At 41.5% G+C, this 26880-nt stretch overlaps 1 protein-coding gene and 1 long non-coding RNA gene across 7 annotated transcripts in view; one reads left to right on the top strand and one right to left on the bottom strand.

Moving 5' to 3' along the window:
* The first annotated feature begins 2867 nt into the window (after positions 1–2867).
* The window catches only part of LOC110347605 (sperm motility kinase 2B-like), a 112229-nt gene continuing 88216 nt past the window's right edge, over positions 2868–26880 (top strand). For 2 of the 6 annotated variants that reach the window (XR_015445694.1, XR_015445692.1), the window contains exons 1-3: positions 2868–13626; positions 13916–14065; positions 14546–22289. The gene's annotated coding sequence lies outside the window, so the exon portion shown is untranslated. The other 4 variants (XR_015445693.1, XR_015445695.1, XR_015445688.1 and 1 more) reach the window with 4 other exon arrangements.
* On the bottom strand, positions 22282–26038 carry LOC147822425 (uncharacterized). Its single transcript, XR_015445700.1, has 3 exons — positions 22981–26038; positions 22716–22786; positions 22282–22348 (listed from the first exon to the last, which is right to left on the bottom strand). It is a non-coding gene; the product is annotated as an uncharacterized LOC147822425 (long non-coding RNA).

The raw sequence follows: 26880 nt of genomic DNA, 5'->3' as shown, positions 1-26880 counted from the left end.
GGTCTTCTATGTAGAGTATCATATCATCAGCAAATAATGACAGTTTAACTTCCTCCTTTCCTATCTTTATTCCTTTTATTTCTTCTCTCTTCTAATAGCGGTGGCTAATGTTTTCCAGAACTATACTAACAGGGTGGTGATAGTGGACATCCTTGTCTTGTTCCTGATTTTACTGTGAAGGTTTGAGTTTTTTTGACCATTTATATGATGTTGTCTGTTGGTTTTTTATAGATAGCCTTTATTAGCTTGGAATAAAGACCATCTATTCCAATTGTCTCTAGGGTTTTTATCATGACGAATGTTCGATTTTGTCAAATGCTTTTTCTGCATCAATTGAGATGATCATATGGTTTTTGTCCTTGACTCAGTTAATATAATGTATTACATTTATTGATTTACATATGTTGAAGCATCTTTGCATCCCTGGGATAAATCCGACTTGATCAGGGTTATGATCTTCTTGATGACCCTCTGTATTCTGTTTGCCAGTATCTTATTGAGGATTTTTGCATCTATGTTCATTAGAGAGATTGGCCTGTAGTTCTCTTTTTGGGTTGGATCTTTCCCTGGTTTTGGAATCAAAGTAACACTTGGCTTCCAGGAATGAATTTGGAAGTATTGCTTCCCTTTCAATGGTTTCCATCATGGTCCTGAGCTCATCTATTTTTTATCTGTTTCTGTTCTAGAGTCTCTAATCATGTCTTTCCATCTGCTCACCATCTCTGTGGTTCTCTGGGAAATTATTTCTGTTTTGAATTTTTCTAGAGCTTCATTCATCTGTTTTGTTACTTCCTGTGCCATCAGTGCAGGGTGTCCAGGTGATTGACTATCAGACTTTTCCACCTCGTTTCCCCCAGAATTTGCCTTTGGTGAGCTAGTAGCCTGATGTGCCTTGCTTAGGTGTCTTCTCATTTCTATTTTTGTTGTTGGTACTGTTTATGGTTCAATTCCTGGGTTGATACTTCAGTATTTGCTTATTGTAGTATCTTTTTGCTTGTATTTAGAAACTGTATGGCATGATTGTTTTTCAGAAATGTCTTCCAGATATATCTGGCCTTTAGGTTTTGAGCCTCTAATGACTCTTAGGCTATCTCATTTTCAGTATACCAGGAAGGACAACTGATTAGATCAGTCACAATGCCTAAGCCTAAGTGATACAATCAGCAACAACAATAGCATCAAGCACAGTTTAGAAAATGGCAACTTGTGGTAGTTATTAATCTGTCACTTTTAAATGTGAATTAAATCAAAGTCAAGGGCCAGCCCAAAATACGTCTATGGTGAATAAACTCTTCAGTATAGCAACTTTACTCTTCGAGATGGGGACTTAGAAGGAGTTGGGGAGGGAGAGATATATAGGTATGATAGGGAAAGGTTAGAAGTGAGGCCAGAGGGCACAGGAAGATCATGCAAACTCTAGGAAGCTGTTGAAGAGAAGAGGAGAAGACAGAATGAAAGAACAAACGAAAGAACAGAACAACGTAACAGCAATAAGGAGGCTAGAAACTGAATTCACATTTCTTTAAAACTAGTGACAATCAAGAGAAGGAAAAAGAGAAGAAAAGAAAAGGTAAGAAAAAAAGAAATTCGAATTAGGACAGGAACAGGAATAAAAAGGGAGAGAAATGAAGAACAAGGTGGGAGAGAGTGAGAGAGAAAAAGAAAAGAAGAGAAAGAAAGGAAAAAAATTGAATAGAGAAAAGAACAGATAAAAATTTTAAAAAATATTAAAAATAAAGAGAAAAAATTACTTTGAAAATAAAAAATTTTAAAAAGGGCCTCCTTCAGGGTATGTCTCTGCTGTCACTATAGACAGCATGGGCAGGAATGTGCAGATGTAAGTCAGTTAGTCTCAGCAAGCCAGCAGCTGTCCCCTGAGGCTCAGGCCAATTTCTGCCTGCAAGGCCCAAGTTGAGATCTCTGACCCCCTGCAGGGTTGAACTCTGCAAGCTTCTCCTGCAGGTTCCTGCTGCCCTTCCCCTGGCGATAGTCCAGGTTCAGATGGGAGGTGATGATCCCTCCACCTTATCAACTATGGTGGTCTGGTGTGCCTTTATTGCAGAGATTTTCTTCACTTTTCCAGTGGGCATGAATTTTCATCTAGGAGCCTCAGAGAGGCCCTCTTTCTCTTGTTCACTTCTGTTCTATCTTCTGGAGCTCAGATCAATGTCCTTTCTGACCCACTGCCCCTCTGTGGTGTGGATCCAGGTGCTGGCTTGGCCCAGTGGCCAGAGGTGGGGGGTCCTGTGTTGATGCCCGCATGCCCCTGCTCCTCTGCGCCGAAGGGGCAGGGCCACTGGATGCCCCATGTACTGCTCAGGATCTCCGATCCTCTGCGCTGAAGGGGTGGGGCCAAGAATATTTCATATTAACCTGAGAATGTGCATTCTTCCCTCTTTGAGTGAAGTAGTGTAAAAAGGGCAGATAGGTCCAGGTGATCTATTGTACTGGTGAATACTTTAAAGTGTCTTGATGAGGCAGATGAGGGCATGGCAGACTGGCTGGAAAACAGTATGTAATCTGTCAATTAGGAAGATCTGGAATGGAGGCTGAATAACAGGATATGACCCGTCAATCACAGCCAGCATGTGTGGGTAGAGCAACTTCAGAGGGGCCAGATCTGATAGGGTATAAAAGATGGCAACATTGATTTCATTGCCACTGCAGATCTTCCTATTCTGCTGTCTTTCTGTTTCTGCAGTGGTCCACCCTGCATGCAAAACGTATCATCACCTTTCTTGCCTCTTTACTCTTCTCTTTTCTTCACTTTTTTTCCTTTTCTTCTTTTATTTAAATAAAAGTCCCATTCACCTATTCATCAGTTTTCCCAGTCAATTCTTTGGGTGGGACAGAAAAAGCTGGAATCATCCAGCAACACTGAGATTTATTCTTGATCCATGTGTTATTTAGAATTATGCTGTATAACCTGCAAATTTATTGGAATTTTCCCAGTATCTTTCTGCTCCTGATTTCCAACTCCATTCCACTGGAATTAGGGAGTACACAAGTGCCGTTTCTGTTGTTGGAGGTTGTATAAGGCATGTTTAATGGTCCCAGGGTTAGACTGTAGTCTGTTCTGGCAGATGTTCCTTGTAAACTTGAGAGTTTGCATTCCCCTTTTGTTGGGTGAGGTAGTGAGGTAGATTAGGGCTGTCACAGTCTGGACAATAGGACGTGACCTTTAATTATAAAGAGGGGAAAAGCTGGGAGCAGGATGTATCTCTCTAACCTGGTCAAGCATGCTACTTGTCAGTTACAGCCAGGATGTGTGTGTGAAACAACTTCAGACGGATGGATGGAAGGATATAAAAGGCAGCAACCCTTGACTTCGCTGCTGCAACAGTCTTGTCATTTTGCCATGCTTCTTTGTGCAGTGGCTCATCCATAGATACATCTCTTCTTGTCCTTCTCTCTTCCTTCACTTTTTTTCCCTTTCTTCTTTTTTCTTCACTTCCCTTTTCCCTCTCTCTCTTTTACATTAAATAAAAGTTGTGTTTATCTGTTCTTCAGCTGTCCTGGATCCCTGGGAGACTGTACCATCCAACAACAGTAGTGCATAAAGGACAGTTAGGTCCAGTTGGTTGAGTGGGCTGGTGAATTCACCTCCAACCTCACTGAATTTCTGCCTGCAGGACTTGCTCATCCTGAGGCAGGGGTGCTGAGGTCTCTAAGGTATGAATTGGTGGATTTCTCATTCAGTTCTGTCAATGTTTGCCTGATGCATATTGATAATCTGTCAGGTACAGACATAGGAAGGACTAGAATAACTTCTTGGAGGTAATGACCTCCTTTGCAATTAAGTGATGCCCCTCATCATCCCTGATATTCTCCTTGTTCTGAAATCTGTTTTTCTAATACAACTACTTCCACTTTCTGCATTGTATATATGTCTCTGTTCCTCTCATCTCAGAGTCATTATATTTAAGGTCGTTTATGTGTAAACAGTATACAATTTAGTTTTGGTTTTCAGTTCCTTATTGTAATCTCTGTTTCAGTAGTTTGCTTGGACTATTTATTTATTTATTTATTTGGTACTGGGGATCGAACTCCTCGGGTCCTTGTGCTTGTGCAGCAGGCGGTGAAAGCACTGAGCTAAATCCCCGACCCTGGACTGTTGATTTTTAAACTGCTGATCAGGGCTGGGGATTTAGCTCAGTGTTTCTGGTGCCTGCCTCACAAGCACAAGGTCCTGAGTTTGATCCCCAGTACCCCCCCAAAAAAACCAAATAAATAAACTGCTGATCTTACAGTTGAATTAATAGATACCATATATGTTACTGTTTTTACTCATTGTTTTCTTCCATGTTTCTCATTTTGTGTCCCATCTTTTCCTGTGTTATATAGTTTACTGGAGCATCTTACATGATTTCATTTTTCACTCTTTGTTCATTTTTCACTCTTTTTTTGTAGATGTAGTTCCTTTTTTACTTATTTGACTAGTTGGGCAGGAATTCTCAATATGCACTTAAACTATTCCAAGTCCACTTTCAGATAATAGATTGTCACTTCACGGACACCTGTGGGTATTCCTGACTTCTCCTCTCTTGTCCCTTGTATAATTTTTGTCCTTAATTTCCCTTACACAAGGTTATACTCATGAAATGCAGTGTGGCCATTTTTATTTTGGACAAAGTGGTTTCAGTTAGATAAAGTGTACGCAGTGGGCACCGGTGCTGCCTGAGGGCTCAGGGACAAACACTACAGGCCAACACGGATTCCACAGATGAGGGCTGGAGAGTCACTTGACAGAGAGGAGACAGATGGCTCTGACACTTAGTCTGAGCTGGGCACGATTCAAGGTCCTGGGCATGGGCCCTGGGGGGAGTGGATGGTGCCTTACTTTTGTGGAGTGTACAGTTGAGTGGAAGTAGATTGGTTAACTAAGGTGAAAGAAGTGTCTGTGTGATAGTGGAGTGAGTCTGTGAAGGGAATTGAACAGCCACTGAGACAAGGGTGAGGAGGTAGAGTGTGTTGGGGGCAGGGTGGTCGGGACACACTGATTAGCAGTCCCACTGGGCATTGAGTGGGGTCCAGCTGCCACCTGCGCTCAGGCTAATGGCATCAGAAGATTCCCTGTGTGTTTTGGGTTGATTTGTTTATTCCAGGGCTGAGGACGAAACCCAGGGAGTGTTGCATGCTAGGCCGTGCTGTGCCACTGAGCCATCCCCAACCCCTTCCTAGAGCTTTCCATCCAGTGGGCCACCCTCCCTGGAGGAAAGGATGGTTGACCATCACTCTTTCAGAGGAGGACACCGCAGTCCAAGAACACAAAATTACTCGCCTTTGTGGTTCTTTGTGCCTCTGGCAGATACACCCCAAGCCAGGAGGCCTCAGGATGTCCAGTGAGGAAGCCAATAACTGAAAACACTGAGCGTGTAACAGAAACGTGAGCCTAAACTAGCCCCCACCCTCAGAACATGGCTGGGGTAAGCTGTCCTGTCCAGAAGACTCCAGGAAGCACCCCCAGAAAGGTAGGGGTGTGGCTTGGTCGTGGCTGGCTGCTGTCTTCTGCCACCTCAGAACTTTAGCACCTGTCCTGCAAGGCCTTCAGTCCCACTGGCTACTCTGCAGGTCAGTCCTCCTGCCTCTGGATGGAGCTTTCCTGAAGGAGGTGGGAGGTGGGAGCTGTGGGCAGAGGCCTCCGGGCCTTACCTGTGGGCTACGTTCAGTGCTGTAGTAACTTCCTGAGTGCTGAGAGGAGGGACATTTGAGAAGGTGATAAGAGTCAAGAGCACAGGAGAGTTCCTGTGTCCCTTCGCCCTCTTTCCACACAGCCACCCCCACATCAACATCTCCTACCAGCAGGGTCCCTTGTCATAAATGACAAACCTGCAAGAACACATCATCATCATCCAGCCTCTATGGGTTCATGACCACGCCTTTACCACATTATTTACACACACAATGTTTCCTTTCACCCATCAGAAAGCGACTGGGACTGATGGGCTTTCCCACATCCCTTCCATCCTCATGATTTATTGTCAGTTCTAGTTCCTGTAGATTTTTGAATGCTGGGGAGAGACATGAAGGCATTCCTACTTTCCTTCCAGTGTGAGTCATTTCGTGCTTTGGAACTGAACTAGGGCAGTCAAATCCTGCCCACCTACCTGACATTTATAATGTCCATCTCCAGTGTGCACTAGCATATGTCTTCTAACACTTGCAAGAGAAGCACAGTATTTCCCACTGTCCATACTCATTCATTGGGTTTTCCTCCAGTGAGTCCTTCCATGCCTTCAAATGTCACTGCGAGACATGAAGGCTTGATAACAGTTTCTATTTGTAGGGGTTTTGACAGGTGTGAGTTATTCCACATATTTGGAATGAATTAGGACAAAGACTTCTCCCCATAGCAGATACCAGCAGGATGTGTCTCCAGTGTGCATTATCATCTGTCTTTGAAATCTGTATAAAGAAAGGAAGGCTTCCCCATATTCCTCCCATCCTCAAGGTTCTCTCTATAGCATGCCACTGCATGGACTCAGAAAGAATGAGGATCCCAGAAGGCTTTCCCACATTCCCCACTCCCAGAGTGTTCTCTCCAGTAGAGTCCTTCAGTGAACTTGAAAAGAGCCAGAGTGTGTGGAGGCTTTCCTCTTTGCTTCCATCCACAGGGCTTCTCTCCAGAGTGAATACTTCCTTGCTTTGGAACTGAACTGGGAATGTCAAAGGATTTTTGATAAAATTAACATTTTTAAGCCCACATCTGTTGTGTGCTCTCATGTGTCTTCTGCCTTTGCAACAAGATGAAGGCTCCATCCCACACCCCTTATGTTCAGAGGGTTTCCTCTCCGGAGGATCCCACACCTGGTTATTTATAAAGAACATAGATAGATTTGCTTAGAGTTTTGGAAGCTGAAAAGTCCAAGCTGAAGGCACCAGCATCAGGTAGGACTTTTTGCTGCATGAAGCTTCTTTTACAAGGGCCTTAACATCATGGCCCAGTCACTTCTTAAAAGGCCCACCTGCTAATATTTAATTGTGCCTTAATTGTGTAGTGGATACATTCAAATCATATAAGGATCTTTCATAGTTTCATATGGATTTTAGGATTTTCAGGACCTTGCCCTTGCAAGGCAGGTGGCAGCACCACTAAGCTAAATCCCTGGCCCTCCACTATGATTTTGACAGCAATCTGTAGATTGCTTTGAGTAAGGTGCACATTTAAATAATATTAATTCTTCCAATCCATGAACGTAGGGTGTCTTTGCAATTATTTGTATCTGTTTTAATTTCTCTCATAAATATATTATACTTTTCAGTGTGAAAGTCACTTTCCTGGTTCAGTTTATCACTGTGTATTTTCTTATTTTTCATGTTATTACAACTAGACTTTCTTAATTTTCTTTCCATGTAGTTTTAGTATAAAGAAGTAGAACTCATTTTTGTATAGTGCTTCTTTATTCTGTACCTTTTCTTGATTCACTTAATAGTTATAGTAGCAATCTTAAAAGATTTTTAAGGAGTCTTTCGTGTTTCTACATATATGACTGTGTCAGCTGGAAACATAATTTTAGATCTTCCTTCCATTTGGGATTCATTTGTTTCTCTTTCTTGCCTAATTGCCCTGGCAAAAATTTCCAGTGCTGTGTAGAGTAGAAATTATTAGAGAGCAGAGCGCTTGGGAATTGCCTTCTCTGTGACTTTAAAAGGCAAAGATTTCAAGTTTTCACAATTGAGTATGTTAACTGTAGGTTTTTCACATTTATGCTCAGTTATGTTCACGTAAACTCCTTTTATACCTACTGTGTTAAATGTTTTATCATGACAGAGTGCTGAATTTTGTCAAATGTTTTTATTACATCTTTTGACATGACCATGTTATTTTAATCTTTTAGGTAATTTATGTCTCATATATTGATTTGCATATGCTGAACCATTCTTGTATCCCAGGAAGAAATCCTGCTTAATTGAGATGTATGATATTTTAATGTGCTGTTGGTTGATATTTCCCCAGGGATTTTTACATGTATGTTCTTCAGGGATAATTGCTTTGTGTAGTTTTCTTTGAGTATCTAATATCTCTTGTAGTTTTCAGGTAAGGGAAATGCTGGCTTCATAAACTATTTTCAACATGTTTCCTGGGCTGTTTTTTAGAAGAAGTTAGAAAGGAGTCCTGTGTATTCTTTAAAATTTTGATGCAAATCAGACTTTTGGTCTTCTACCATGGATTTTCTCGTCTTAGGATGTTTTAAATTATTGCTTATTCATTATCCTCTTTTCAGGATTTCATCATGAACCAGAATGGATAGGTTGTGTGTTTCTAGGAATGCACACATTTCCCCTAGGTCATTCATGTATAGGGGAATAGCAGTCTCTTGAGATTATTTTCACTTTTGTGATATGAGCTGTTCTATCTGTACTTTCATTTTGGATTTATTTGAGCATTTCTTCTTGATTCCTGAGTTATTCTAGCTAAAAGTTTCTCAATTTTGTCTTTTCCAATGATGAACACTTCCTTTTGTTGATTATTTACTGTTTTCTTATTCTATGCTTGTCTTGGTCTGTTTTGAGTTGCTACAACAGAATACCACCAACTGAGTAATTTATGAAGAAAAGGAAATAACTACAGTGTTGGAGGCTGGAATTCTAAGGTCCAGGAACTCACATTAGGAAGGGTCTTCTTGCTGTGTCAACCTATTGTGGAAAGGCAAGGAGACAGGGAGAGGAGAGGATTCTGGCTCATGTCTCAAGGACTTCAGTGAGGAGCACAAATCTGTTCACGAGTGTGGAGTACACAGACCTGAACACTTCGTGCATTCCCTCACCTCCCAGCACCATGGCATTGGGGATTGTTGGCCATATCTGCTTTTAAACTGTTTAAACTGTAGCACAAATTTAAACAGTAGCACAAATTATGTTGCTTTTGTTGTGGTATTTTAAAAATTTATTACCTTCTGCTAACTTGGGGCATTGTTTTTGTCTAGCATTTTCAAGTCATTTTACTTTGCTTACTCTCTCTCTATATATTTCTTAAATGTGGGCATTTGTCACTGTCAGTTGCCCTATGCTACTCTTTGCTGCATCCTATACATTCTGATATTTTCATTTGTCTCAAGAAATTACATGTTTTCCCTTTTGTTCTTTTCTATGATCTGTTGTTGTTCAAGAGTGTATTTATTTCACAGAGATGTGTAAATTTAGTTTTCTTCTGTCATTTGCTTTTAGTGTGGCCATTAAGGTACTTGATGAGATTTCAGTCTGCTTACCCCCTTGACATTGTTTTGAGACCGCATGTACGCAGTCCTCTGAAGACTATTCCAGGTGTACTTGAGTGTGATGTGTGTTCTCCTGCTGCTGCTGAGTTGTTGCTATTTCTTGCTGATTTTCAGTTCAGATATTTAGCCATTCTTGAAATGGAGCATTAAATTACCCTAAAATATTTATGCTGCTGTGTATTGCTCCCTTCTGTTCTGTCAGTGTTGTTTTCTAGGTTGAGTTGCACTGATGTTGGCTATAAGTAAATATATAAATTGAGAATATAACTCTGTGATGGGCTGACCCCTTTTTCATTGTAGTATGACTGTGTCTTTTCTGAAAGAGTTTGATTTAAAGATTGCTTTGTCATTTTATGGCTCAGATCTAAAATGTCCCCGAGAGGCTCGTGTGTTCAAAGGTGGGACTTTGGAGGCTGATGATTGGATCATGGGGCCCACTGTGCATGTCAGAGGATTCATCCTTGGGTGAGCTGATAGCCGAAAGTGCTGTCAGGAGGAGGTTGGAGGAGGCGGGTCACCGGCGCTGGCCTTTGGAGAGTCGCTCTGTGACTCTGGCTCTTCCCTCTCTCTGTGCTTCCTGGCTGTGTGTCTGGGGTTGAGCAGCTCCCTCCGTTTTGCCCTTCTGCCCTGCCATTTCTGCAGTGGAGCCAGCAGACCAGGGACTCAAACTTCGGAAAATTGGAGCGAAAATGACCCTCTCCCGCTCTTAAGTGGCAGCCATCAGGTAGTTTGTCCCAGAGGTTGAAAGTAACTAATACAGGTTATATAAATATGTTCTCCTTTGCATTCAATATCTTTTCCTACCCTGTCACTTTTAGCCTATGTGTGTCTTTAGATCCAAAGTGAATATGTTTTAGGCACATATATTGATTTTGGGTTTTTAAAATCATTTAACCACCCTAAGTCAGGTCATTGAGTTTAGTCTGTTCATATTTAATTACGTATTGACAGGTAAGGATTTAGTATTGCATTTTGTCCATTGTTTTCTGTCTTGTAATTCATTTCTCCATCTCCTTTGAATCTTTTCTGATTTCTTTTATGTGTATATGCTTTGATTCATTTATAAATTTTCCTTTTTTCTTTTTTCAGTACTGAGCATTGATCTCAGGGCCTTGTGCATGTGAGGCAAGGGCTCGAGGGCTGAGCTGCATCTCCATCCATTTTTACTTCTTATTTTGAGACACAGTCTTGCTGAGTTTCCCAGGATAAGGTCAAAATTGCATTTGCTTAGCTGGGATTCTTGCCTCCTAGCTGGGATCACAGGTGTGTGCCACTGCACCTGGTCATTTATTCCTTTTGCTTTTCTTTCTGTGGGTATTTTCTTTGTGATTATCATGAAGGTTACATGATTTCTTATAGTTACAGTAGTCTCTCTTAGCTAATAATAATGCCTTTAATCCCACACAAAAACTGTGCTTTGTTTTACCTTTACATTTTATGCTGTTTATGTCTCAATTTATATATTCAATATGTTCTATCTGTTATCAGATTTTTGTAGTTGTCCTTATTATTGTTACTTTGTCTTTTATGCTAGAATTAAAATTATTTAATTTTAATTAAATACGTCACCCTTCTAGTAGGAAGAATTCCATGTAAGTCTATACGCCCCTGGCCTTTGAAGTGTAGACTTTCACATTGCTATTTAAAGTTCTTTCATTTCACCCTGAAGAACCTCCCAGTAAGGCAGGTCTGGAGTTGCTAAACTCTCTTAAGGTTTTGTTTGTCTGGAAAAGTATTTACTTTGGTTTTTCGGTTTTGAAGCGCAGTTTTGCCAGTATTGTTTCATGGTAGACAGCTTTTTCTTTCAGCATTTGTGTTTACCCTGTCACTCCACCATGGCCTGCCCAGTTTCTGCTGAGAAATCTACTGATATTCCCACAGGGCCACCAGGTGTGTGATGAGTCATTTTTCTATTGCTGGTTTCAGAATTCTCTGTCTTTGGTTTTTAAACAAATTCAATATAAAGCATCTGGGTGTAAACATCTTTGGCTCAATACCTCTGTCTGTGTGTCCCTTTTATTTCTCACATTTGAATACATTCTTGGCCGTTGTTCCTTGACGTAAGTTTTTTTTAATCAATTTCTTCCTCTTTCTTTCCTGAATTCCAGTAACATGTCTATTCATTCACTTGATGGAATCTTTACTTTTTGTCATTCTTTTGTGTTTTCTTTTTTAAAAAATGTTGAAACTAGCGTATGTTTGTGATAGAAAACAATTCCTTTTATCATGGGGTATTCGCACATATACATATTGCGTCTCTGTTCTTTTTACTTCCCATTCCCTCCCACCCTCTTGAATCACCCATCCTCAGGTCTCCTTCTCAGTGTCACAAAATCTATCTCCCTGATTCCTACAATCTTTACTTTTATTTTGTTCTTTATTTTCCCTTTAGCTTCTCTGACTGTGTAGTTTGAAATAACCCATCTTCTAGTTCATTGATTCTTTCTCTGGTACTCAATCAAGTTTGTTGTAGCCTTTTAGAGAATTTTTCAGTTCAAATTTTGCCTTCTTTGTGGTTCTATGTCCTTTTTGTTTGTTGACATTTTCATTTTGTACAAAAACTGTCTCCCTGATTTGATTTTGTAGCTGATCTGTGTTCTCCTGTGACTCAGTGAGCCCCTTCGTAGTTATTATTTTCATTTGTTTGCCTGGCAGCTCAGATACCTCCATTTTTTTAGAGTTGCTCTTGGATATTGATTGCTTTGCTTGTGTCATGATTCCCCTATTCTTCATGTACCTTGGTCCCTTGTATCAGTGTCTGTGCATAGGAAGAAGTAGCCATTTCTCCTTGTGTTCATGAACTGCCTTTAATGAAGAGATCTCACTCATTAGCCTTGCTAGACATTCCAGAAGAGTTTTCACCCTTTCTTTTGGATACATCTTCTCAGAACTTAGGCAGATCAGTCCCTAATTAGAGGCAAATTTCTTGCTTCTTACTTGTTACAAGCTCATGATAAATCCCTTTCTGTGGTGTCTGACTGCTATACTATGGTGTGAGATAGGCTTTTGTAGGCCTAATGAAATCTTTCTCCCTTTTTCTGTAACTTGAACAAAATGAAAAATCAAGAACTAAAAAGATAGTATCTACAATCTAAAATTTGACATGGCTGGGTCTGGGAAGGAATGGAAATGCATGAGAAAGCTTCAGGGAATTTCCAAACAAGTTAATATGCAGCTAAAATCATGGAGAGGGACCAAATTAGAAGTTTAGGCCTCAGCACATACTCCAGTGGTAGAATGCATGCTTAGCATGCACAACGTTGTGAGTTCAATCCCTAGCACCAAAAAGTAAATAAAAATTGTCACAGAGCTTACTGTGACAATTTTTATACCAAGAGGCTCAGTGGGGCTGTCTCAACCAAGAGCACCTAGCATTAGGGAGTAGCACCAAGCCTGAAAACTCTCTGACTTATATTGAGAATATCAGTGTCAGAGAAAAAAGTAGAAGAAAAGCAGTTTGAGCAAGGAGGTGTCTCAAGGCTAGGCAGTTTGTGGAGGAAAGAGGAAGGACAATTGGCAGACACATGATGCCTCACTGCTCTAAACTTCTTGTTTCCTCACAGAGTCTATGTGCTTTTTCCCTGCAGTTTAATCCTTCATTCCTTGACCAAGTCCCCCATGAAAAAAATATAAGATTTAGAAATGAAATGAGCATACTTAAGTGAGAAGCTTTCGAATGCATGTGTCATAAGAGCCCCAGAAATAAAGGAAAAAAAGAAGAAAGATACGATATGAAAATAATGTCCTATGTTTTTTACAAACCTAATGATTATATATTAACTAAAACCTCAGCTCAAAGACAAAATACAAGTGGATGAAACCAAGACATACTGCAGTGAAACAGCTGGGAAAGAAGGTATTCAAAATAGGGTGTCCTCTCCCAAAAAAGAAATTACAGCAAAGCAAAGTCAGGACAGTGGTGGGCATGGTTTTGTAAGACGACTATGAAACAACAAAAGGGAAAACAAAACCACACGGACAATTTTATTCTTTAGATTTATATAACAGGGTAGATAATTTTTAAAGAACAGTGAAATAATGATGTTTCTCATACATGTGAGAGTCGGGAACATTGATCATTTACAGATGCAAAGATTGTATTAGGGAAGGTTCTCCCGGATTCAGGAAAGTGAAATGTGAGGAAAACATGGACCCACGGAAAGAAGGAAGTATTGAAAGATTAGTAAATATCAGAAAAGTACATGACTAAGCTGCTTTTACTTAATTTCTTTGAAGACTAATGATTGTATAAAGGAAAAACAACAGTGTATTGCAGAATTTATAACAATTGCCTTATTCAAATACAGGATAAAGGAAGATCCAGGTGTGATGGTGCACACCTGTAATCCCAGCATTTGGAAGGCTGAGGCAAGATGATCTCCAGTTTGAGGCCATCCTGTGCTACATGGTGAGTTTGATATCAGTCTGACCTACATTGTGAGATCTAATGTCAGAAAAAACCAAAAAAAAATACAATTAAAAAAGTATAAGTTAAAGACAGGACTTGGTAAAAGGAATTTTCATGTAATTTTTTGTTTTTCACATATATAATATTGACATAAGGTACTGGAACAGGAGATAAACATATGACCTCTAGAAACTTCTCAGAAAATTTTAATGTTCTTTAAAGTAATTGAAATGTTTCATTTACTTTCTTCTCCCTTTTATTCATTTTTCTTCTTTTTCTAACTTCTTAGTCTGAAAAGCAGTGGTGTATTGTGGAATTCATCACAACTGCCTTATTCAAGTATAGGCTCAAGGAGAGAGTCAGGTGTACAGCTGTAATCTCAGCCTTCAGGAAGCTTCTGCAAGGCGATCTCCAGTTTGAGGCTATCCTGGGCTACATGGTGAGTTTAACATCAGTCTGAACTAATTCGTGAGACCGAGTCTCAGAAAAAAAAACCCCACAACAGATAAAAATTAAGACATTGTAAGTTAAAGACAAATTGGTGAAGGCATTTTAGTGTAATATTTTTCTGTTTCACACCTGCAATATCGACACAGGGTACTGCAGTAGGTGAAGAACATACTGTATGATCCATAGAAACTTCTCAGAAAACTTCAATGTACTGTAAGGTAATTTTGTTTCATATGAGTTATATCCAAATTTAGTATATTGGAACTGAGAAATCCTAAAAGTATTTTGTAACACTTAATAAGAAATGTTTGAAAATCATCATGTTAAAATGTATTTTTACCCGAGTTCGATCCCTGGTACCCCCCCCCAAAAAAGTATTTTTATAAAAAGTAGCTACATTATCAAACCAGAAAGCAAGCCTATGAGGAGATGGCAATGTTTTATATTTTCCAATCTTGTTACTGTCTAGCTTGAGAGAAGAGAGCGGCAGTCCTTTATTTATCACCGTATGCAGTTGTTATGAGATACTATTGTGCATAAAGCTTGTGGAGAAAGTGACCACACTACATTCGTAAGTGGTGCATGGAGAAAGATGTTCATTGCCTCATCATGGAGAGTATAGAATAGACTTCAAGGCTTGCGTCCTTTTCGTGTTGCTTACCAGTTGGAAGGGCACACCGTGTAAATGGTAGGCCTAATGGGCCTGGCGTGTCTGCTTTCTCGTCAGCCAAAGGGGGCATTTCACAGTGTTCAAAGGTGATGATGAGTCTGGAAGATACGGTAGGAGGGAGTGCATGTGGAACTATCTACAGAACTCTAAAGCACATCGTCAAAGTGAAAACACAGAGGGGAAAGTGAGCAATCCAGAATCATGTATTTTTAAAATGCTCACTTGATCATTTTCAGAGCAAGATGTCAAAAACCTATCAAGACAAAAAGATTTGCATGACATACTCACCCACTTGACTTAATTGATGCTTACAAAACGCTCCATCCAGTTGGGATCCCGTAGGAATTCTTCTGCAGTGCACATGAAACATTTGCAAAGAGATGCACAACACACTGCCCAACACGTTCACAAAACTAAAATTAATTCCCCAGTTCCCAATTATCCATAGTCCATATTCTAATTATCCATATTCTCCAATTATCCAGAGTCGTACTGGAAAAAAAAAAAATTAGTTTCCTAATAGTACTTGAACTTTGGGGGTAATACTTGTAAATAACTCATTCTCAAGGAAAAACATGTGAAAAGCAATTAGCAACTACTTCAACGAGTCCAAGCCTGCGTAACCGTTGTAGCTCACTCTTCATCCAGGGAAATGTGTACTTTCAACTGCTCATATCTAAAATTGATTTAAAATAGTGCTTTCAGACTAAGAAGCTAGAAAAAGAAAAAAATGAATAAAAGGGAGAAGAAAGTAAATAAGACATTTCAAGTGGAAAGCAATATAAACAAGGAGAGAAACAAGAGTGAGAGCTGACAGAACTCCCTACTGGCAGAGCAGGAGCAGTTAGTGGGTGAGCTCAGCGTGCTCCCGATCCAGGAGCAGACTTGGAAGGTTTCTCCCTTGAGGACAGAGCAGACTGTGCAGTTGCCTAGATGCCCATCGCTGCCTTTCCTCCTGGTTGGTTGAGTGTTTTTGTCATGAAAAGCTGTTTAAGTTTCCTGAAGCACGTTTCCTCACCTTTTGAGGTTATCGTGCATTTTTTCCTTTTCTTTGTTAATAATGCACATACACTGATTTTTGTTTGTGACACAAGTGTGTATTCCTAATCTATATCCCACTTGGTCCCAATGGATACTTTGTGAACAAGCTGCTTGGGTTTTCTAGTATGTTGTTGAAGTTATCCCCTGTATATTATCAGACCTTAGTGAGATGAAATTGGAGATCAATAACAAAAGAAACCGCAAAAATTTCATAAACATGTGGAAATTGAACAACACACTTATGAATAACCAGTGGGTCACAGAGGAAATTAAAGAAGAAATCAGACAGTTCCTACAATTAAATGACAATGACAATACAACATATCAGCATCTATGGGACAAAATGAAAGTCTTGCGAGGGAAATTCATAGCAGTGAATACACAGATTAGGAAACAGAGCGAGCCCAATTAAACAACCTGATGCTGAACCTCAAGCTTCTAGAAAAAGAAGAGCAGGACAAACCTAAAGCTCGTACAAGGGAGGAAATTATAAAGATCAGAGCAGAAATCAATGCAATGGAGACTAAGAGAATGATACAAAAAAATCAATGAAGCCAAGAGTTGGTTCTTGCAAAGAATCAACAAAATTGACAAACCCTTAGCCAACATTATCAGAAAAAGGAAAGAAAAGGCCCAAATCCATGCAATTAGGAATGAAAAGGATGAAATTACAATGGACCCACCAGCAATCCAGAGGATCATTAATACCTACTTCAAGTACCTATATGCCAATAAGATGAAAAAAACACAGAAGAAATGGACAGATTCCTAGATATGTATGAATTACCAGAGTTGAATGAAGAAGACCTAAAAAGTCTAAACAACCCAATATCAATCAGTGAAATTAAAAACATAATTAAAAACTTAGCAACTAAGAAAATCCCAGGTCCTGATGGCTTCACTGCCGAATTCTACAAGACATTTAGAGAGGAACTACTGCCACTACTGTTTAAACCCTTCAATGAAATTGAAAGGGAAGCAGTACTCCCGAATTCATTCCTAGAAGCAAGAATCACCTTGATCCCCAAAGCAGAGAAAGACCCAACTGAAAAAGAGAACTATAGGCCAATCTCACTAATGAACATAGATACAAAAATCCTCAATAAGATACTGGCAAATAGAATGCAGAAGATCGTCAAGAAGATCATACACCCTGATCAAGTGGGATTCATCCTAGGGATGCAGGGATTGGTCAACATATGGAAATCAATGTAATACACTGTATCAATAGAGCCTAGGACAAAAACCATATGATCGTCTCAATAGACGCAGAAAAAGCATTTGACAAAACCCAACAAGCATTTATGAAAAAAACCCTACAAAAAATTGGAATAGACAGTCTCTGCCTCAATCTGATAAAAGCCGTCTATGAAAAACCAACAGCCAGTATCATAAAAAATGGTCAAAAACTGAAATCCTTCACACTAAAATCAGGAACAAGATAAGGATGTCCACTATCACCACCCCTGTTCAATATAGTTTTGGAAACAGCCACAGCACTTAGACAAGAGAAAGAAATAAAAGGAATAAAAATAGGAAATGAAGAAGTCAAATTGTCATTATTTGCAGATGGCATGATGCTCTGTATAGAAGACCCCAAGAACTCCACAAAAAGTCTTCTAGACTTAATAACCAATTCAGTAGAGTAGCTGGATACAAGGACAACACACAAAAATCAATACCTTTCCTCTACACAAACAGTAGGCTCATTGAGAGAGAAATAAGGAAAACAATTCCTTTCACAATAGCATCCAAAAAACTGAAATACCTAGGAATCAACCTAAGAAAAGAAATCAAAGACCTCTTCTCTGAAAACTTATAGCACTCTGAAAAGCAAGACTGACGATGATACCAGAAAATGGAAAGACATCGCTTGCTCCTGGGTAGGAAGAATTAGCATAGTGAAAATGGCCATACTTCCAAAACTGCTATATAGATTCAATGCAATTCCCATTGAAATCCCAGCAGCATACTTCATGGGCCTTGAGAAAACAATCCAAAAATTCATTTGGAACAAGAAGAGACCCAGAATAGCAAAAGCAATTCTAGGTAACAGAGACATGGCAGGGGGTATCACAATCCCCAGCCTGCAACTATGCTACAATGCTACTGTGATAAAAGCAGCATGGTACTGGCAAAGAAACAGACCTGAGGACCAGTGGAACAGATTAGAAGATGCAGATACAACTCCAGACACACTCAGCCACCTCATCTTCAACAAAGGAGCCAAACACCCTCACTGGAGGAAAGACGGCCTGTTTAATAAATGGTGCTGGAAAAATTTGGTTTCAACTTGCCAAAGATTAAAACTAGACCTATATCTCTCACCATGCAGTAAACTAAAATCGAAATGGATTAAAGATCTAAATATTAAAATAGAAACACTGAACTGGTTGGAAGAGAGTTCAGGTAGAACTCTTGAAGACATTGGTGTAGGAAAAGATTTTATGAACAAAACCTCTGTTGCCTGTGAACTAGCACAATCAACAAGTGGCATCTCTTCTTACTAAAAAGCTTCTGCACACCAAGAGAAACCACCAACAGAGCTGATAGACAACCTACAATGTGGGAAAATTTTTTTAGCAGCTGTATCTCAGACAAAGGACTACTATCTAGAATATATAAAGAACTGAAAAAAATCAGCCCCCAAATTCAATGACCCAATCCAAAAATGGGGACCTGAAATGGACCGACGTTTCTCAGACAAAGAAGTAGAAATAGCAAATAAACATGAAAATATGTTCAACATAACTGGTCATTTGAGAGATGCAGATGAAAACAACGCTGAGATTCCACCTCACCCCAGAAAGAATGTCTGCTATCAAGAAATCAACCAATAACAAATGCTGGTGGGGCTGTGGGGAAAGAGGAACCCTGCTCTACTGCTGGTGGGAGTGTAGACTGGTGCAACCACTGTGGAAATCAGTATGGAGATATCTCAAAGAACTAGGACTGGAAGTCCCATTTGGCCCAGCTATTCCCCTGTTGGGTGTCTTCCCCAAAGAATTAAAAGAATCATACCACAGTGATATATGTACACCCATGTTCATAGCAGCGCAGTTTGTTATAGCTAAAACTTGGAAACAGCCCAAATGCCAATCAACTGGAGACTGGATCAAGAAAATGTGGGGTTTTTTCTAAAATGGAGTACTACTTGGCCATAAAAAATGAGAAATTAGAGACATTTATAGCTAAGTGGATGCACATTGAGGCAATACTCTTAAGTGAAATAAATAGGACACACATGTGTGAATACAGAATAGTTTCTCTAGTGTGAGAAACTGAAAATGTAAATAAGGACTAAAAGGTATAATAGGTCATGTGAAATAGGAAGAAAAGGGGCAAAGGGGAAGGAAGTGGGAGGGCTAGGGGAAAGGATAGAAGGGAATGGGATTAATATGAGAAAGTGGAAAAATAGGAACAAAATCTTTGTAAATAGGGAGGACTGGAGGGGTTGAAGGGAGGGCTGGGCAAGGGTGAAAAATAAGAACCAAGAGAGACTATGTAAAGGTGCAAATTTCCAATGATGAATGTCATTATATTGTATACCTAAAGTGTACCAATAAAATAAAATCTAAAAAAAAAGAAATGTTGACTATTATTTCCATTATTACACAATTCCTCCCATGTTTTTGGGGGGGGGTGTCTTAATGCAGTTCTCTCAAAAATTGACCAATTATGTCCCTGCCCAAGAGAGAAGATATAAATATTATAATTATAGTGGCATAGTTTTGTAATCTGTGTTGAAAGAGCTCTGATGGAATTTTAAGTCTTTTATCTGATTTCCCCAAGATAGCCATGCATCTCACCTGTTACTTCCCATCCTGGCAGAAGAGCTAGCCTGTCTGAGCAGAATCCAGCTATCTGTTAGCACAGATATTTACCAAAAAAGAATGTTTTCTGTTCAAGTGTTTTGAATCAGAGAGGTAAACAAAGTAGATTCAAAGTGATTTTATTTTTACATTTTATTTAATGGGGAAGCATTAGCCAACTGTGAGAGGTGGGTGAGCAAGTCATTTAATTTAGGAAATAAACAGAAGCCTAAAATTAATTGACAGTTTTTATGAAAGAAAATCACCCCATTTCATGATCTCAAAATTAAAAGACTAAATACCCTAAGGAGAAAATGTCCTCACTGCACTGAAGAGAGCACAGTCCTCGGAGCAGAGCGGACAGTGAGAGCCAGACGGCCCTCTGAGGGACCGGAAGCCTCGCTCATCAGCCCAGTGTGACCCTTCCATGCCCTCCCAGGACCCTGCGGCCCACTGATTGCACCGCTGTGGAGAATGGAGTCTACTCACCCAGACAGACGTGCAGGGAGTTCCATGCACCAGAGGCAAACCAGCTTGTTCTGTAAGAAACAGTGTCTCTAGGTCCTCTTCAGGGCCACAATTTCTGTGTCTTTAGGAAGGTGCCCAGGTCTCACTGGGGAGCCAAGCATCGTGGTGTCCCCAGCGCAACACTTCATTTAATTTTACTTTCTTCTCCCCTGCATAGTAGGAACTGGGGACAGCTGTGCTTGAAACTTCTCTAAGTTCCCTTGACACATCTGTGAGGGATTCGGAGGTTGCGTAATGCAAACAACATCAAATTGTGTCATTTTAACGCTTTTATCAAATTCCTCCAATCCCATTCCAAGCTTTGCCACGCCCCTGCTCTAGGGCAAGATTCCCAAGGCTCTCAGGAGCTGCCGGTGCCTCTCCCTATAGCAGGGATGGCAGTCCGTGTAGAGATTTCAGTGATGATAAACAGCTGGCTGTGGCACGCATGCCATAGATTCGCCACCACTTCCTTACAGTGTGTGGCCAGCACCCTCGTCCCTGGGTCCATTCCCACCTAGAGTACCTGGTTTCCGGGTAGTATTGGTTCTGTGTTTCATGATTTCCAAACAGTTTCACATCTCAAGCTCTGAATAAATTTTAGAAGTGAATTTTAAGAGAAATGAAGTGAAAAATGGTAAAATAGAGGCAGATCTGGAGGTGAGTTTGAGGTGGTCACAGGTAGGTTGAATGTGATTAAAGTTGAGGCAGAGCCCAAGGCAGACTTCCCTCTGTGAGGCCGCTGAAAGATCGGCCCTCATCCTCACTAGTGGAGGTCTGGAGAGGCCTGCACTCTCTCTGAAAGAAGCAGTAGAAGGTTAGGTTATTTCTCTGGTGTGTATTCAAAATTTTGAAAAAGACAAAGTCTGTGACAAATTGAGACCCTATCACTACTAGTCAAAAGAAAATATGGGCATTTTAGCTAGACTCACTGGTATTTCAGACACGAGGGTTAGAAGACACTACTCCCAAACAACTTATAATCAGTATAGCAACAGTTATGACAAAAGTTCAGCCATTTCTACAGATAAATGGAAACTTAAAAGGAGCCCACTAGAAACACAGAACAGAAAACCAAATATCCACAACATATAATTTCACATGGACAAACCTCTGAAGATTGGAAACAGCAGAAGAGAGCTCCAGTAAAGTTCTAAACAAATAAATAGAAGTTTAAATTCAAGCTGAAGGGAAAAGATTAAAAATAAAAAATGAGCACAAGCAGTTGAGTAAGCATTCTGATGTTTTTTTTTTAATTCTTTTATTGGTACATTGTAGGTATACAACACAATTACATTTCTCATTAGGAATTGTACCTTTACATAATGCATCTTGGTTCTTATTTTTTCCCCATTCCTAGCCCTCCCTTCACCCCCTCCACCCTTCCCTATTTACAAAGACTTTATTTCCATTTTTTCTATTTCTCATCATTTTTCCTTTCCCTTCTTTCCTTTCCCCTGCCCCTCCCACTACCCCTACCCCCTTGGACCTTTTCTTCCCATTTTACATTATCGTTTATTCATTCTAATCATTGGTGATGTCCCATCTGCGCTGGAGCACTGTGCAGTGAAGTCATGGAAGACAGTGAAGTCATGGAAGACAGCGCTGAAACTCACGTAACCATGTTAGACATTTACAGTCTTGCGGGGCCATATTAATAGATGTCCAGGTCTCCAGCTGGCCAGCAGGCTGTGGGTTGGACACTCCTGAGAGTAAATGAGGTTACGCTGTTAGGTTAAGAAGCTAGAAAAAGAAGGAGAAATGAATATAAACTAGCAGAAGAAACTAAATAAAAGACTTAAAGTGGAAAGAATGAAATAGAAGGGAAGGAAAACCCTAGTGAATACTGAAAAGATTTCATCCAAATTTGAATAAAGGTAGTTGGTGGGGGGGGCTCATCTTGCTCCTACCCTAGGGGAGGTCAGCTGGGAGAGGCCCTCGAAGGGCACGCCCCTCCCTGACCCCGCCCCACGTCACCGCGGCGCCCCGCCCATCGCTGATGGCCTGCGCCCTGAGCACAAAGGCCAACGGACAGCAGGGACTCCTGGGCTTCTCTGTTGCCTCTGGACGGTGGCGGTTGCGGGAGGCAGGAGGCGAGGTGCGATGTGTAGGGGAGTGGAAGCTGTGGACCCGGGAGACCCGCTCCCCAGCGGAAATGTGGGCTATCCTGCCAAGAGAAGCAGGTGGGAGAGGGCAGCTCTTCACTGGAGGCCCGGACTCTGGGTGGGGTCCTTCCACAGACCTGCACCAGGGAGGCCGAGAAGGGACTTCGGGTTGGGGGGCCTGTGGGGGTGGAGCCTGAGGGGCGGGGTTTGCGGAGAATGGGAGGGGCAGCATGGGGAGAGCGGGCACCGGGCCTCAGGTCACCCTGTGACAGGCTTTGGTGGCCTGCAGAGGAGAGTGCTGCCTAGGGGCCAGCCGCAGCAGGCCCCCAGCCTGGGTGCTTCAGCCCCTCCCTGGTCCTCTGGATACAGGAGGACTCTGGGGATGGCAGGTGAGCGGCCTGAGGGAGTGGCAGCTGGGTGGTGTGGGCGGGACTACCCAGCCAGGCCCAGGCACGCCCTCCAAGCCCATGTCCTCGCCTGTCCGTTAACCCCCTCATGGCCCACCTGGCCTGCGGGTCCCTTTGATGGTTTTCTCACTCTGTGAAGAAACTTTGTCAGTGAAACCGCGGGCTCATCTGTGGTTTGAAAGAGTAGAGAAAGGTTTGTCACCGGTCACCAGGAAGAGAGTAGCTGGGCCACCCGCCTAAGAGTCCTCTCCTGATCTGAGGAAGGAGGGGACTTGTGTTGGGGACGCCTGTGCATGGTCACCCCACAGAGACGTGTCACGGCATGTGGGTGAGTGTGCAGTTGAGGTCACGCTTCTCCATACCTGGCCTGTTCACAGGTGGTGGGCAGACACGGTGGGGTGGAGGATTTAGATTACGAGGAGAAGGTGGAGAACAGTGTTTAGTGGAGGTCACCCAGAAGGGGCCCTGGTTAGACCTTTTTGGTTGTTGTTTTCTGTGGTCTTCCCTGGAGGGCCTTAGCTGCAACAAAGACACAGGAGAAGGGGTTCTAGCAGTCAGTCAGCGCTTCCCCACCTCCCGCAAGCACAGGAGCTTAACCCTGTACTTCCTGCCTGGCGGCTGCCAGCCTGCTGAATGTCTCCTAGGCCGAAGGCCGGATGCTGGTCCCTGACTTCAGGCTTGCTTGGGTGCCCCTTCCTCTGGGGCTGTTCTCACCAGCTGCCAGGCAGCACCGCCCGTCCCTGAGCTACAGAGCTCACTCACATGGCCTCCGAACCAGAGGCTGTGTGCTGACGCCAGACCTCACCTCACCCCAGATCGCTCTGGGAAAGGAGGCTGGGCGGGAGGGCGTTTCCAGAGGTCCCTTCCCTTTCCTCCCACCTGGAGCCTCCTGCTTCTTCTGTGTTTTGGTTGTGCCTTTCAAGGTGGTAGTCACTTCCAGGTATTCAACGTTTGAGGTTGGAATTGTGTTCCTTTGATACATTTCACATCCATGGTCTTAGTCCTAATAACACTTCGATTTCTGGTTAGAGGTTTCATTAACTTGTTGACCTTTTAAAGAACAAAATATTGGTTTTCTTAATTATCCGTTGATATTCTGTTTTCAGTGTCACTAATTGATGTATAATGTTCTTTTCCTCTGTTTACTTTGGATTTAATTTGCTCTTTGTCTTCTAATTTCCTGATGCGGTGATAAAGCAATAATGCACAATAGGGCAAATCTTTGCCTTTGTCCCCTATGCTTTTTCTTTCCATAAAATGTTCAGTCACTGTTTATGCTGCACATGTACCTGCCCAATGTACCAAGAGTGTTCTGTTCAGTGTTAACAGTTAGTACCTGACATTTCTACCTCAAGTTTCAAAAATGTTCTCTTAACCCTTCATCAGGTGTTTCCTCTTCTAGCTATGTCTCTGCCCTAAAAGGTTCCTCTCAATTTCCTCTCCCCAACTGTATATAAACGAACTCTCCCTGCAACTGGGGGCTCAGAATTCAGAGTGGTCAAACTCCTCTGAGACAGCCAGCTAGTAAAGGGTTTTCTCCATCTCTTCAAGTAACTTTCAGATTCTCAAGTCTTCAAATCACTGTAGCTGTAGAGCTTGAGCAGTAGCTCTTGAACTATAGCACCTGGCTGTAACACTGAGCTGTTCCCCTTTGCCACACAGTGGGAGTTTAAATTCTTGGATTTAGATCTGTCTTCCTTTCCGATACATTCATTCAGTGGTGTAAAGTTCCCCATTGGCATGGATTTTAGTACACACCACAAAGTTTGACGAGTTGGTTTTCCATTTTCTTTTAGTTCAAGATACTTAAAAGTGTCTTGAGATTTACTCGTGATCCATGTGCTTTTTAGAATTAGGCTGTGTAACCTGCAAGTTATTTGAGATTTTCTAACTCTGATTCTATTCCTGACTTCCACCTCCATCCCATTGGAATTGTAGAGTGTGAAAGTATCATTTCTGTTGTTGAAAGTTGTGTAAGGCATGTTTAATGCCCCCAGGGTGAGGCTGTGGTTTGTTGTGGCGAATGTTCCTTGTGCAAGTGAGAGCGTGCATCCTTCTCTTGCTGGGTGCTGTTATCTCATCACACTTGTCTTCCTCTGTTTTCCTATAATTCTTTCTAACAGTTAAGAGGTTATGTGCATGCAGTTTTAAAAAATAATAGTGACCCACGAAATTCTGGGGTGACAAGTGTCAGATTTCCCTACATTGCTTTTTCCCACACAGTTGCATTTTCTTAAGAATTGCATTCTGTGCTGTTACTGGGGCCTGGGTGTTTGTTTTGTTTGGCTTTCTACTGACTAAAGACTGAACTTGCATGGATCACTCACTAAGAGATGTGAAGCGTTACAATTTAAATGGATCAAAATCTTCACCTTAGAAGAGTCAGAAGCCTCAGTACAAATGTAAAGTTCAAAAGAGCATCATAAAAGGGAGGACTTGTAATATTAGCAGTGTCCATGAAGTTAGTACTGTCTAAGGAACTGTCTGCAAAAAGATTGAAAAAAAAAGAGCTATGTTGAGCAGAGAGGAATGCTCGTCACCATAGATGAGGTATGGCCATTGGAGGTAAAAGTAGGCAGGTCAGGCAAAAGTGACTTTGCTCACATTCCAGGATGTCTCCCCTCTAGGACTCATGGATATTTTGAGTGGTTACATGGTGACTCTCCTGTAGAGGCACAAGGGGCAGTCCTGGCATCGCCACAGCACTTGCCTTTCTCAAAGTCACCTCTAGTACAAAAGGACACCCAGACCAGGCTGCTGCTCATGAGTTTCTTTGTGGCCATGTACTTTCTGGGCTGCATTATCTTTCCCCTTAGGAATGTTGTGGAACAAAGAGCCAGTTCGTCTGTGTGCCCCTATGCTGGTGACCAGTGGCTATGCCATCAGTCCCGCGGTGCTCATCAGTCCTGACAAATGATTCTCCCACTCTTGAAACTCATGTCTGGGGGAAGGGAGATGTTTAATTATTCAGTGACAATCAGCTTCTCTTCAGATGAGTCAGTGCACTGGCTTCAGAGCATTCATCATGGCCCACAGGCTGTGCTCCCTGCAATGGAAACACATGCAGTTAATGCTGTTCTCTGTTACGCCCGTGCTGATACATGTGACTGGCAAGGACAGAATCATTAATTCTGATATGGAAGTGTGTGAATTTGAAATTACTCATAAAGTTTGGATCTCTTACCCAGATCAAATTTAAAGTGACAGGAAGTGATCAGTGATGGAAACAAAGGTGGGGGGACAGGAAAGAGAGAAATAAGGGATCACCAAGGGGCATGAGGTAAGTTTTAGGTGTTACTGTATTTTCACCCATGTTAAAAATGCCAGTGTCTCAGCTGGTGCACTTTAAGCTGTGCAGTTTATGTCAGTTAAAAATGAAAAAGTTGTTTATAAAGAAATCTTTACAAAGAGAGTAAAAAACAATTTCAGAAATCACAAAAGATGCACTTGTGTTCATGCATCTGTGTACTGTATGTGCATAGGTTAGGTAATTTGATAAGAAAGAAGCTTAAACATGGGCCATGTAAAAGCTGGAGAAAATTTCTGCATATTCCATGACACAAACCTCACAAACATTTGGCCAAGCATATTTTAATAACATAAGCTAATAAGCTAATGAGTATGAAATACTTATATGTTTGCACAGTTTATAACTTCTTATCGAAGACGTACAGATTCTATATACATTCCAAAATAAAGTCAGATAAATACAAGGGGCAAAATGGGATGTAAGTTGTGAGTCTGCATTTAGCTTCAGAAACCAGAGTCAGGAACCCTAAGTCTGTAATGACTACAGGTTTATGTTCTGGTGTTATTTCAGTTTTTAAATGCAGTCAAGTCCCTAAAGCATTATCGCTAGAGCACACTACTGGGAATAACATGGGATTGCAGACATTACCAAGTCAGGATTTCTCTCAGAGCCTCCCCACCCCCACTCCATCTTTCTGTGATACTGGGAGCAGTGTTAGGCTTCAGCCTCCTTCCTCACAGGTATAATGGGATACTGTACGCTGCCATGGGGCAGGCTAGTGAGTGTGAAAACCCACTGTCCTCAGTTCTCCCTAGGTTAGGATAAACGTGCATTTCAATAGCTGGTATGCAGATCTGAAGAATGGTCCAAGTCCTGACCAGAAAGCCCCTGCTGCCCTTAGACATTTAGTGACAGGTTTGATGATTGACATATTTACGAGCTCTGAAACAGCAGGCGGGTGGCTGGAGTTGCGAGGCAGCATGAAATGGAACCTTTCAGAGAGTGCGGTGCA

The sequence above is a fragment of the Heterocephalus glaber genome, unplaced genomic scaffold, assembly GCF_053883595.1.
Source record: "Heterocephalus glaber isolate CG9 unplaced genomic scaffold, H.glaber_assembly_v1.0 deba00001617, whole genome shotgun sequence".
Classification (NCBI taxonomy): Eukaryota; Metazoa; Chordata; class Mammalia; order Rodentia; family Bathyergidae; genus Heterocephalus; species Heterocephalus glaber.
The sequence above is the reverse complement of the archived record's forward strand: the minus strand, read 5'-3'. Positions and strand labels throughout refer to the sequence as shown.